The following is a 12,021-nucleotide window of genomic DNA, read 5'->3' as shown; positions in this document are numbered from 1 at the left end:
TATACCGTTGTCAATCTTAAAATTCTAAATTGATCCTCAAAAACCTCATTGATAACTTTAAGACTTGAATCCGAATTTGTTTTTTGACTTGGGTATTGAAAAATCGTTTATCATAAAAGTAGTTATAAAAAGTTATCATTAATTTTATGTATTAAAAAAATAAAGGAGCCATAAATGATCTCGATTATATGAACGACATCATATCAATTTAAAGTGACGTGTCAGCTAGAATTTGTCAAGTGTCAGCAATAAACGAGAGAATAACTGGTGGAGGTTGCGTGACTGGCAGTCTTTCCCTTCAAATTTGATACACGCATACACATAGATGCTACACATATATCTAGTTTACATAACACAACACTGGCTGAAGTTGTAGCTGTCTCATACAGTAGTCAGCCCTCGCTTACAGATCGTTAATAACAATGAAACTGGATGCCTAGAAAATGAACGCAAAATCCTGGTACATAACACATGACATGGAAATTCAGCCGTATAACATTTCCAATGAATCACTATCATACTAGTTACACTAGAGATCATTTTAGAAGAGGAACAAATAAGATAAACATATACACAGTCATTGTCAGCAATTAATCACAGACTACAGCGTGTGTAACATAATGTCAGTACAAAGTCGACGACACAAAGCCTCCAGAGACGAAAAGCATCCTCATCGCTACACACAAGGACATGTGTTCTCGGGTCAAATTGTCAGAAGCTTTTATCATTAATCACCCTAAGCTTTTCAAATTTGTTAAAAAAATTTGAATGAAGGTTTTTAAGTACTTTTGGTAAATTAATTATAGAAGATTGAATATTTGGTTTTAATCCATTCTAAATTAATTACATCATTTGAAATAATTAATCTCAAAAGTTATCCTGTTTTTCACTATGTAATTAGTTTTTGTTTCATATACTAATAAAAATTGATAGAGGTACAATCTTATGGCTGAATTTTAAAGTAAGACTCACTTAGATATATTTTTTAAATATTCATTATTTTGTGGAAATATTCTTGTATATAGGGGAAGGGGGGGGGGGGGGGCAAAAGAGGGTAGGGTAGGCAAAACGGGGTACCCCCAAAATTTTATAAAAAAAAATTTTATATTTTGAATGGTTTTTAAACATTCCAAAATCACTTCTGTAAATATAATTAAGCGATACTTTGAATTTTTTTTGGTAAACTTTTTCAAAAATCAATTGTCAGTTGAAAAATATTAATGACGTTTGTTTGATGATGAAAACTATTAAAAATTTTTTTTCTTCTTTTGTATCCAATAAACATGTAAAATATAATTTTTCTTCATGTAAATTACTGTAAAAAAATTCAACTTAATCAAATTCGTTTAAAATCCAGAAATTTTTTTTTTTTTACCTTTTTTAGGGGGTACCCCACTTTGCCCGCAGAAATGAAAAATTTTTTTTTTCGACGGTAACTGAAAATTTCTTTTATTTACTTTGAATATCATTGAAAAAAAAAAGATTTAGCGTATTTGAGTCCTCGAAAACTTGGTATTTACTTAAGTACCCCCTTTTGCCCCTCCCTCTCCTAATATGTTTCTACGGCCATAATCTCATAAATAAGTACTAAAATCTCGGATAAAACAGCGATTTTTCTAATTTTGAGATGTTTAGTTAAATTTATCTCGGAAATTACTAGCTTTACGGTAATGGCTTAAATAACTTTTTTTGTAGGAAATCAACTTTCCTGTAAAAAAAGTCCTGTACAATTTTGTTGTAAAGTTAGTGGTTTGCGAGTAAAATAAAAAAAAACTATGAAATTTCAGAAAAAATTGGCTTTAAAATTTTTTACCGGTGAGGTCGGTTACAAAACGTAAATTAGCTACTTTTGAAGAGGAAGGATTCCTCTGTTATTTCCGGCTAATAGCGACTTAATATCTTGCAATGCCGTGGAGCTATAGATAATTGAAAAAAAATCGAAATTTACATGTTAATTAAATAGGAAAATTTCAAATTCATTTAGCGAGTACTTAAAATTAAAAATAAGAGCTCATCTTTGGTGAAAATTTTTTTTTTATATGTTGAGAACATTATTCCGTCGATGGACCAGAAAAAAAAATAGACGTTTCAATCAAAGCACACTAATATATATATAACATTCTTGAAAATACTTGAGATTTTCAACGACCTGACCATACGCAATGCAAAATAAAAAAAAACTAACAATTATGATAATAATAATAAAATCTAGAAGTAGGGAATATTTTTAATCTCATCCATATTTGAATCGAACAGATTCAATATTTATTGAATTAACAATAACAAGCATACCAAAATGAATAGATTCGAGCTTTTAGAGCTCTTCAAAAAGCAGGGCGTATTTATTCTTCATTTCAAATGGGATAAAAATTCGATACATAGTAAAAAAATACTGCATACAAAATATGATATAACGTGAAAATACTAAATCGGCGATGGAACTCAACCGTTACTTAAAACGGACCAATATGAATATTATAATACATATATATATTTATTTATATACCCTCGTGGTTTTCATGATACGGTTTCAACATTATATTAAAAGAGCATAAACGAACTCTCTAATCATAAATAAGTGAAGTATGTGAATATTCACTAATTCGGAGTGCCGATCGGCTCATTTTTTGAAATTAGTGGTAAATGATAATATGGCTCTATATAATTATATAAATCTATAATGAGCATTCCACACCAAATCGACCACTTTTGACCCCAAGCCCTCTTGATTTGGCTGAAATTTTTTTTTCTTTTTCTACCCCATTCAAATAATTTTTCAGGAAATTTTTAAATTTTTTTACTCAACCCAAAAAAAGTTATGAGCTTTTCAAAAAAAAAGCTTTTATTTTTTCCAATAGCTATACTTTCTTCAAAAATTGACTAATTGGGGTGTTTTTTATTTTCAAAATGTTTGTCTTTAAATGTATTCAATAAATTCTGCGATTTTTTCCGCCAATCCCAGAGTAGGCCGACTTGTTCTTTTATTTATTTTTTATGAACTGAAAAAAAATTTTTGTCGAGTTAGGCTTAGTTTACAAAACATCACTCTGGAAATTGTTGAGGTTTTACAGAAGACCTCAGAATTTGAAAAATTGAGAAGGAAAAAAAATCAGGGAGGCCTCTCTCAACCGATACTATAACATAAAAAATTATGAAAAAAAATTGAAGATGCGAAAGTCCAATGGTGTCCGATTTGGACTGAAATGTCACATGCATGACACTATTAAACAATGATACCTAGCGAGTGTGAGATAAGGTGGTCTATAAAAGAGCGTCTAAAGCTCAGTTTCTTTTCATGTGGATTGAATGAAGCAGAAACGGAAACTATACTTCTCCCCTCCCCCTTTTTTTCTTTCAACTCCAACGAGGATTCATCGATGGTACAACTGTACTCTACAAAGCTGCGTTTGAGACGAAATTCTATTGTCCAAAGAAGTCAGTTAGTTGTCTTTTAGTACATCGAGTCCATTAAATTTATCCGTTCCCTGATCACGAGATCTTTGAGAACACCCGGATGTCAATTATTCAAGTCATCCAGGCTTTTAACGGTAAATTCAATTTCACCGCATACATTGATATGCGCCCCAGATAGTGATATCTTACTGAAACTTGGAAAACAACTCAAACTTATCATAACTAGACAATGAAAAAAATTTTTTTATCTTTACCATATTTTTGACGTAGGCCGCTGTGCCCTCGTTTTTCCTACATATTTTATTTATTTGCCTATACATTTATCTTTTCATCATAATGATGCTTCCAACATGCGTATAATGACAAATTTAACAACCATAAATAATTAATAACCCGAGAGCTTTAGTTTCGCCCCGGTTAGTATACTGTCGCATACAAACCACAGACTGGACGTTTAGTTGGCGAAGTCTTTCAAATCTGCGTGGACGCAAATGTTTCAGTGAGTGGTATATGGAGGAGTATGCATCGAGAACTAACGTAAAAAAGTAGTGTTCCTGATCGATTTCAAGAGCTTGAAATTGAAATGAAAATAACTAGTAAACAATGCGGAATTTGAAAAAACTTTACTGATAATATTTTGTAGAAAATAAAATTGTCGACAAAAAAGACTCTACAACATTTTATGATAAGTCTGATGGTTTCGCCGGAAAAGTAAAAAGATCTCCAACTTTACTTCGAGCTCTAATAACTTTTGAACAGATGGATTTATCAAAAAATGATAAGAGAATTTTTTTGTAGAGCGTTCAATTTCCTACAAAAATATGTATTAGTTTATTCGAACTATTTATTTATAAACCAGTTAAAAATACTCAAAGTTAAAAAAAAAAATTTCCCGTGTTGTTTAAATGGGAAATCGAATTTTTGAATGAGCTAGATCTGTAATCGACATAGAATTTTTTTCTTGCGCGAAAATTTTTTTTTGTGTTAAACTATGATTTGTTCCACATGCACTTAAAAAAAATGTAGCTCTGAAATGACTCACTCTAATATATATACATATATTAATGGAAATTTGAAAATAGACACCGATATCGTTGCACTCACGATTCTCGTCCGTTCTCCTTTCTCATTGTCTCCCCTTTACTATTTATCCGATACATATATAACATTGCTACTGAACGACTAGACTGTCACTCGTACCAGCTGGAAAATGAATTGAGTTACGGAGATTTCGTTCCACTCCGGATACCAACGCGATTCTCGTTCGGTTCCGCTGCCCCGAAATGGGATTTCAGGATCACTTCGTGTTACTATCCTCTTCTCTTTTTCTATCTTCGTACTACTCTCACATTGTTTCCCACATCCCTATCTTTTTTATTGGGACCAAAAAAAAATAAGCTAAAATGAAAAGAAGTAAAATAAAAAAATTGAGTGGTTTATATCCAAATGGAGACTAGAGAGATTGAAGCCGGTAGAATGGTTTGCGAATAGCGTATGGCCTGGCTAAATAATAATGGTTATTGAAAGAATTATTTAACAGATAAAATAAGCATCGATCTAATATGCTTTTAAAATATATTTTTATTTTTATTTTTGTTTTCATTCTGGTAAAGCCTCCAATTTAAGCTTTTATAGATTGACGAGGATTATCAATAATTCTCAAAGTTGGTATATATGTAGCATATTTTTTTTTGACGTCAAAAATTAAGCTAGAAGTTCGATTTTATAAAAAATACTTCCTTGTACTTTTTTATACATTTTTTTTTTTTTTACACTGATGCACCGAGTCAAAGTAACCATAAAAAAAATATCGAAAAGCTGAAAGCCAAAAATAATTTCATAGTAAAAATAATGCCATTTATCTACGGTCTATTACGTTAAGCTTAAAATTGGGAAATAGAACGTAATCGTATCTGAATAAATTATTGTGAAGTATATATGGGTAAAAATATATCAACTGACGCAAATCAATTTTTTTTACATTTTATTAAGTACGTTTGATGAAACTAAAAATATTTTACAATAAACTTCAGAGTAAAAAAAATTTCTTCATGAAATTAATGAAAACATAAATATAGGGGCATGGTGGGCATAATGAGGACGGGCGGGAAAATTTGAGTACGCCCAATAACTTGATAAAAATTCATTTTTTTAAATAAAATTTTTTTTATTATAATTATTTTAAATGATTTGTAGTACAATTGACTTTTTTCATCATCATGAACATCAGCAAATATTTTATACATGGGAAAAATTTCTTAGTAAACATTGCACAAAGAGTTTGGTACTGTAAGAATACCTAGTAAACATCTAAATTTTTACCATGCATATTGTAAAATGCAGTAGTCAGTAGCATGTACATAAAAACCTGTTTTTACGAACAATATAGTAAAAATTCAGTTATTGGTTAGATGTCCAAAGAGTACCAATATTTTTTTTTTTGGTTTATTTTTGCAACAAATTATCTGCATGTAGCCCTGCGTTACAGATTTGGTACTAAGTTAAGTTTCTTAAAAAAGAAAAAAAAAACTTGGCAACGGTTGGCCCTGCAAGCCAGCCTCATAACTTCCTGCTATTTTTGAGCTCAAAGAGCTCGAAAATACCTTTGCTTCTCCTATTTTTATGAGCTTTTTAAGCTCAAAAGAGTAACGTTTTATGATAAAGTTTGAAATTTTAGAATTGAAAATAGTTAGAGTAGAAATGAAGAGTTGGTATGATTTTGAATACATTTTAGTACATGATATTATGCTTTACTTGGGAAAAATTACATAAACTGTTGTTTTTTTAACTTTTTGACGCCGATATCTTATCAGCTAATAAATGATTTTTAACGTTCAATGTGGCAAACGATGCGTTTTATTGAGTTCTAAAGCTGATTAAAATTTGAAATTAATCGGCAATTGATTTTCAATTTTCTTAGAGGAGAGTTAAAAAAATCTATTATTTTAGTGACCCATTCTGCCCACAAAAATTGTTTTCATGACAACTAAAAATTTGTCCGATTTATTTCAAATAGCAATATAAAGTTATTTTGTTTATTAAATAAATAAATGACTACCGCAAAAGATTCAATAATTATGATTATGTTTAGTTATATCTTACCTTTAGATAATATTATTAATAATATCCACTAGTATTTTATTGATTTATTTATTAAGGTCAATACATTGTGTGACACAAGAAAATTAACTTTTTATATCTCATACTTTCTATATTCCCTATTGAAGTATTTATCGATCCACATATAATATCAGCTTAAGTATAAAGATATATTGTAAATATAGAGCATGCAATAGTGTGATATAAAGTGTGAAAATTTAAAACTCAAGACTTGGTAATATTCAGTAAACTTTTTAATAAGTGTCCTCGACCCGAAGAGGTGTAGCATGCAAAAGAGAACCTGACGAGAAAGCCAAGTAAAGAGTAGATAGAGTGGATGGTAAGTGTATCGACAAAGAGTACAGAGTATAAAGCTAAAAGAAAATATAAAAAAATAAAATAAAATGAACATTATATAGTGGCGGGAAAATCACAATTTGCGGAAATGACTTTGGAGTAAAAACTTTAGGTTATACGTGTTCTAATAACTACATCGAATTTTAAACTATAAACGGTTTGTGCTCATCAACACTGAAATTTAAACTGTTTAAGAGAAATGTCATCTGACGCAATGCCATTGGCCCAAAGTTTTAGATGCAACTTCATAGCCGTTAAACAGTAACTTTTCTCGCGCATGGAATCCACGATATCTCGTTAGAACTGACGAGTTACTGTAGTATGTAGGTATACATGTATACCTACTCATAGTTATCTTATCTTCCTCTTTTCATTTCTCATTATTTCTACGTCTCACTGACGAGACTCTTGAGACGTGTTCCATCTCTTGTTGAATTAGCTGAGGTAACAGATCCACAGAGGATATGAGCATTTAAATTATTTAAATAAGTCGAACATTTTAAGAAAGTAAACGAAAAGTGAACTTAGGCACTCATTGTAACATTAATGCCATTTTTGCCGTTAATATTGTATTATAGTACATGGAAAAGTTGAGTAAAATAATCCTTTAAGAAAATTACAACTTCATTAAATGGTTCGTAACATGTTTTAATAATTATCAAATCCCAGAACTGCCAGGTTTTTGAGTTTTAGATTACCCTCGGTTACATGTTTATTTTACATTTTTATTTATGTGCAATATATATATATATATATATGGTAACGGATTTTCTACCACGGGGGATCTACCGGGGTGATATCCGACTACACTTACAATTTGGCAACCTTGTTCAAATCATTTATTAAGTTAGGCGCCAGGTGATGTAATAATCACCAATAAAAAATTTTCCTGTAATCCGGCTCAAGGTGGCGGATCGGGGAAAGGTCAGGAACTTAAAGCTACGATTCAATAAACCGTAGTAATGGCCAAACCTAGGTTAGGCCCATGTCTGGCCAAAGCATGGGTATCTACGGGAATAGCCAAAGCTAGGTTACCCAGCATTCGGCCAATTATGAATGGCCAAAGCTAAATCTGCCAGTCTTGGCCCAAAGATGGGTAACCATAGGTATGGCTGAAACTGGGTTAGCCAGTTCTGGTCCAAAGTTAGCTAATCATAGGAATGGCCAAGGCTTAGTACCCAGTTATGGCGCAAGCATGGGCTAATGTAGGGAAGCCCAAGCTGGGTTTCCCAATGGTGGGCTAAGCATAGCCCCTCTGTCCAATTCTGGGGACTCTTGCAATGGAAGTCCGTTAACCATGGATCATCATCGATGGTCAAAAATTATTTCCTCCACGCAGCAAATGTTTCAGCAACGTATAAGCGGTGAGTACACATGTACGAGATACTTCAAAAATCAAACTTCTCTTTTAGTAGATTTCATAGAAATCTATCTTTTGCATTTGTCCTCATGGTGGAATTTTCAAAGAATTTTGCCATAATCTATCATAATTCATCGATTAGGTTCCAAAAATACCATTGGTTCAAAAGCTTATATATGTATGTATATATATATATATATTTATATATGCATATATATATGTAACATAACGCGCGTTGTTGCAACGATAGCGGCCACAATTTTTAACGGACCTTAATGAAACTTGGCACACTTATTCTATGAACGTTTATCACGGCTATGTTTGAAGATGAGCAAAATCGGTCAACTAGTTTAGAAATGGTGGACATTTGAAATTCCAAAAAAAAACGAAAAATCCTACTTTTTCGGCTTTTTTCGTAAATAACTTTTTAACGGGTACACTGTAAAAAATCACCGGGGTAAGTCCAAGCGGTGTAGGTGTTAAAATTATTGGTGTTAAATTTACCCCCGAAAGCGGTGTGAAAATAACGCCGCCGACGGTGTAAATATTCTAGACCGGTGTTAAAATAAAGCAGCCGCTGGTGTAGATATTCTTTACCGGTGTCAAAATATTTTACTTTGTGAATATTTTTACTTACTCGATCACTATACTTGTTAATAATAGTATATTACACATCGAGGGAAGTAAAGTAAGAAATGTCTCAGATCACATGTAATTGTTGGCCGAGGCGAAGCCGAGGTCAACAAACATGTGATCTGAGGCTTTCTTATTTACTTCCCAAGGAGTGTATGCTATTTTTCTCCTCGACGGAGGCGGAAAGCGGCAACTTCGTTTTGCACAGCGGGACGAAAGTTGACGCTTTCCGCCCGTCGAGGAGAAAATGATATTTTTTATTAATTTTCATAAAGAACTGACATTTTTTGTATTTTATAATCTTTAAAGTTAATACTCCAAGCGGACACTATTTACCCCACTTTTACACCAGTTACCTCGCTTTTACACCGGTTTTACTCCGCTTTTACACTGGTTACCCCGCTTTAACACCGGTATTTTTAACACCGATGTATTACTTCTCCTACACCGGTGTAATTTCATTTTTACACCGGGCGGAGTTAAAACGAGTCCATTTTTAACACCGCTCTTTTTACAGTGTATATCTATCCTCATTATGTAAAAACAACTTGATAGCCGACAGAAAAAGCTATATTTTCCTTTTTTTATTTTTTGTTTTACAATAATTGTTCCACTTTTAATAATGGTTCAAAGTTACATAATTGACTCATGTGTTATAATGATAATGCCATTGTTTATATCTTTGAAAATTTTTGATGGGTGATTATTAAATTATATATATATATATATATATATATATATATATATATATATAGAAATCTCCTTCCATTTCGGATACCGAATGGCCTTTTTTTTTCTTTAACACTGCTTAAGACCGGGAAAAATTTTAACACCAGGGTAGCATGGACTCGCACCGGTTTCGTTTTTTACAATGTACACAATACTTCCATAAATTGTGAAAAAGATCTTCCCTCTTAAATATTGGGACTGTTAAGAAAATAATCAAGTTTTATTTTCTTTTTTTACTTTATCCATCAGCAGTCATTTAAGTTTCTAACAGCGGTTTTGCATTTGACATTTCGCCAACTTAGTTCAAAGAACTCAGTCCTTCTACTAAAAATCTTCACTCAGGCATCCCGATTTGCTCCATCACGCCATTTCTTTTATCCTCGTATCTCCTTTCCTGTGCTACTATTTTCTTTACCTTTCTTATAGATATATGTATAAGCTTTTCTGGTGCATCCAATTTCGTATGAAATTCGGTGAGTTATTGGCTGGAAGTAAGAACGAGGGAGATTTTTTCTTTTTTTTATTCATTTCTTTTCATTTTATCTATTTGAATATTTTTATGATCCTCATTTTTTTTTCTTGCTATTACATGCACTCAGAATCAAAAATAATTCGATAACAAAATTACAATTAAGATAATCTTATGCATTACAGTTTTACTGAATAGATGGAATACTTCATAAATATAAAATACTAATTTTACCTCAATGAAAAAAATTTATCAAAAAATCTGAGCAACGGTTGGCCCTGCTGACCAGCCCCGAAACTTCCCGCTATTTTTAAGCTCTTCGAACTCGAAAATGCTTTTGAATCAATTTTTTTATGAGCTTTTTAAGCTTTTAAAGCTCAGACAAGTTACGTCTTAGGTTTGAGTTTAAAAATTTAAGAATCGAGAACAATTAATGAACAAGTGGTTTTTAAGTTTTTACCCACAATTACATTCAATGAAATAAATATATTCAGGTTGAAATCAATGTGAGTGATAAAAATTAATATGAAATAAATTTTGACTCAGATCAGAACTTTAATACATAAAATGTCCGAAAAAATTATGAAAAACGGTGTTCTTTCATTTTCTTGATGATACCGTTATTTAAAGCAAAGAACGAGTTACATTACAATGAGGTGATTGAAAGAGACCCTTAAAACGACGAATTACTATGATTTTGAATATATTTAGTACATCATATTATGATTTATCCCGGAAAAATAATATGTAATGTTATTTTTTGAACTTTTGACGCTGATATATTTTGAACTAATCAACCGATTTCGACGTTTAGGGGTACAATCGACGAGTTTTATTAAGTTCTATAGCTAGTAAGATTTTTAAATCGATCGGTTCATCCATTTCGAAGATATTTAGAAAAATCCGTTTTTTAGAATTTCTTTTTCCCACGATATCTCTTGAATACATTATCCGATTGAGATGATTGAGGCAGCAATCAACGCATTTTTCTGAGTTCTAGAGATGATTAGATTTTCAAACCAGTCGATCGAGTGATTTCTGAGAAATTGTAAAAAAACTAAAATCAAAAATTTGTTTTTTTTCGTATTTCTTCTATAGCTTAGAATCTAATTGATCGATCGGTCTGAAATTTTCAGAAAAGTTGACGGCCAACAAGATTTCGATTGCGGCAAAAACCATCCCGGTCGGTTGATTACGGAGCCTTCTTTTGCCTCACCTTCGTCTTTGTTGAACACGGAGAGAAATTAACGGTAAGAATTACAGTATACTAAGGGAATGGTTGGCATATCGTATGGTAACAGGTTTTTTTAAATATTAACTACAGGGATATTATCCACCTAAATTCTAATAATCATTCTTACAGGGAGAAATAATTCTTGCTTCAAATGCTATTATGTCATAGTAAAGCTGGACCATGTTGGCTATACCCTAACGGACCCAAATTACGGTAAATCTACTGTACATTACGGTATTCCACCGTAAAATACTGATTTACCGTAAATCACGGTGGATTTTTCGTAATTTACGGTAAATTTGCCGTAAAAATGCGGTAATCCACCGTAAAATACGGTAATTCGGTAATCCACCGTAAATTACGGTCGTTTCATCGAATTTTACAAAAGTGAAATACGGTATGATTACATTGTCAGAGTAGGTGCGTTGAATATTAAAAGTAGTTACAGGAACCATTGGATGATAAACAAACTAAAATAGTCACTGGTACAATCTTTATTTGTAAGGGTGAACTAAAAAATTATTGTTATTATTATTACTGAAGTATAAGCTCTGAGAAGTAATATTAAATAGCTACCATAACAAATCGAAAAATGTTAGTAACGCTCAGTTAATACTACTACTTTCGAATAGGTTCGGGCACTATGGTATAGTACAAGAAACTATAAATATCAGTTAAAATTACTATTTTTTTATACTCATCCCTTTATAGTTACCACAACTATGC

General features: G+C 31.8%; 1 protein-coding gene across 1 annotated transcript in view; it reads right to left on the bottom strand.

The window, feature by feature from the left end:
* The window catches only part of LOC130668346 (uncharacterized), a 112,782-nt gene that overhangs the window by 79,665 nt on the left and 21,096 nt on the right, over window positions 1–12,021 (bottom strand). The window lies entirely within an intron of this gene.

The sequence above is a fragment of the Microplitis mediator genome, chromosome 5, assembly GCF_029852145.1.
Source record: "Microplitis mediator isolate UGA2020A chromosome 5, iyMicMedi2.1, whole genome shotgun sequence".
In the NCBI taxonomy this organism is placed as follows: Eukaryota; Metazoa; Arthropoda; class Insecta; order Hymenoptera; family Braconidae; genus Microplitis; species Microplitis mediator.
This window is presented reverse-complemented; position numbering and strand designations above follow the sequence as displayed.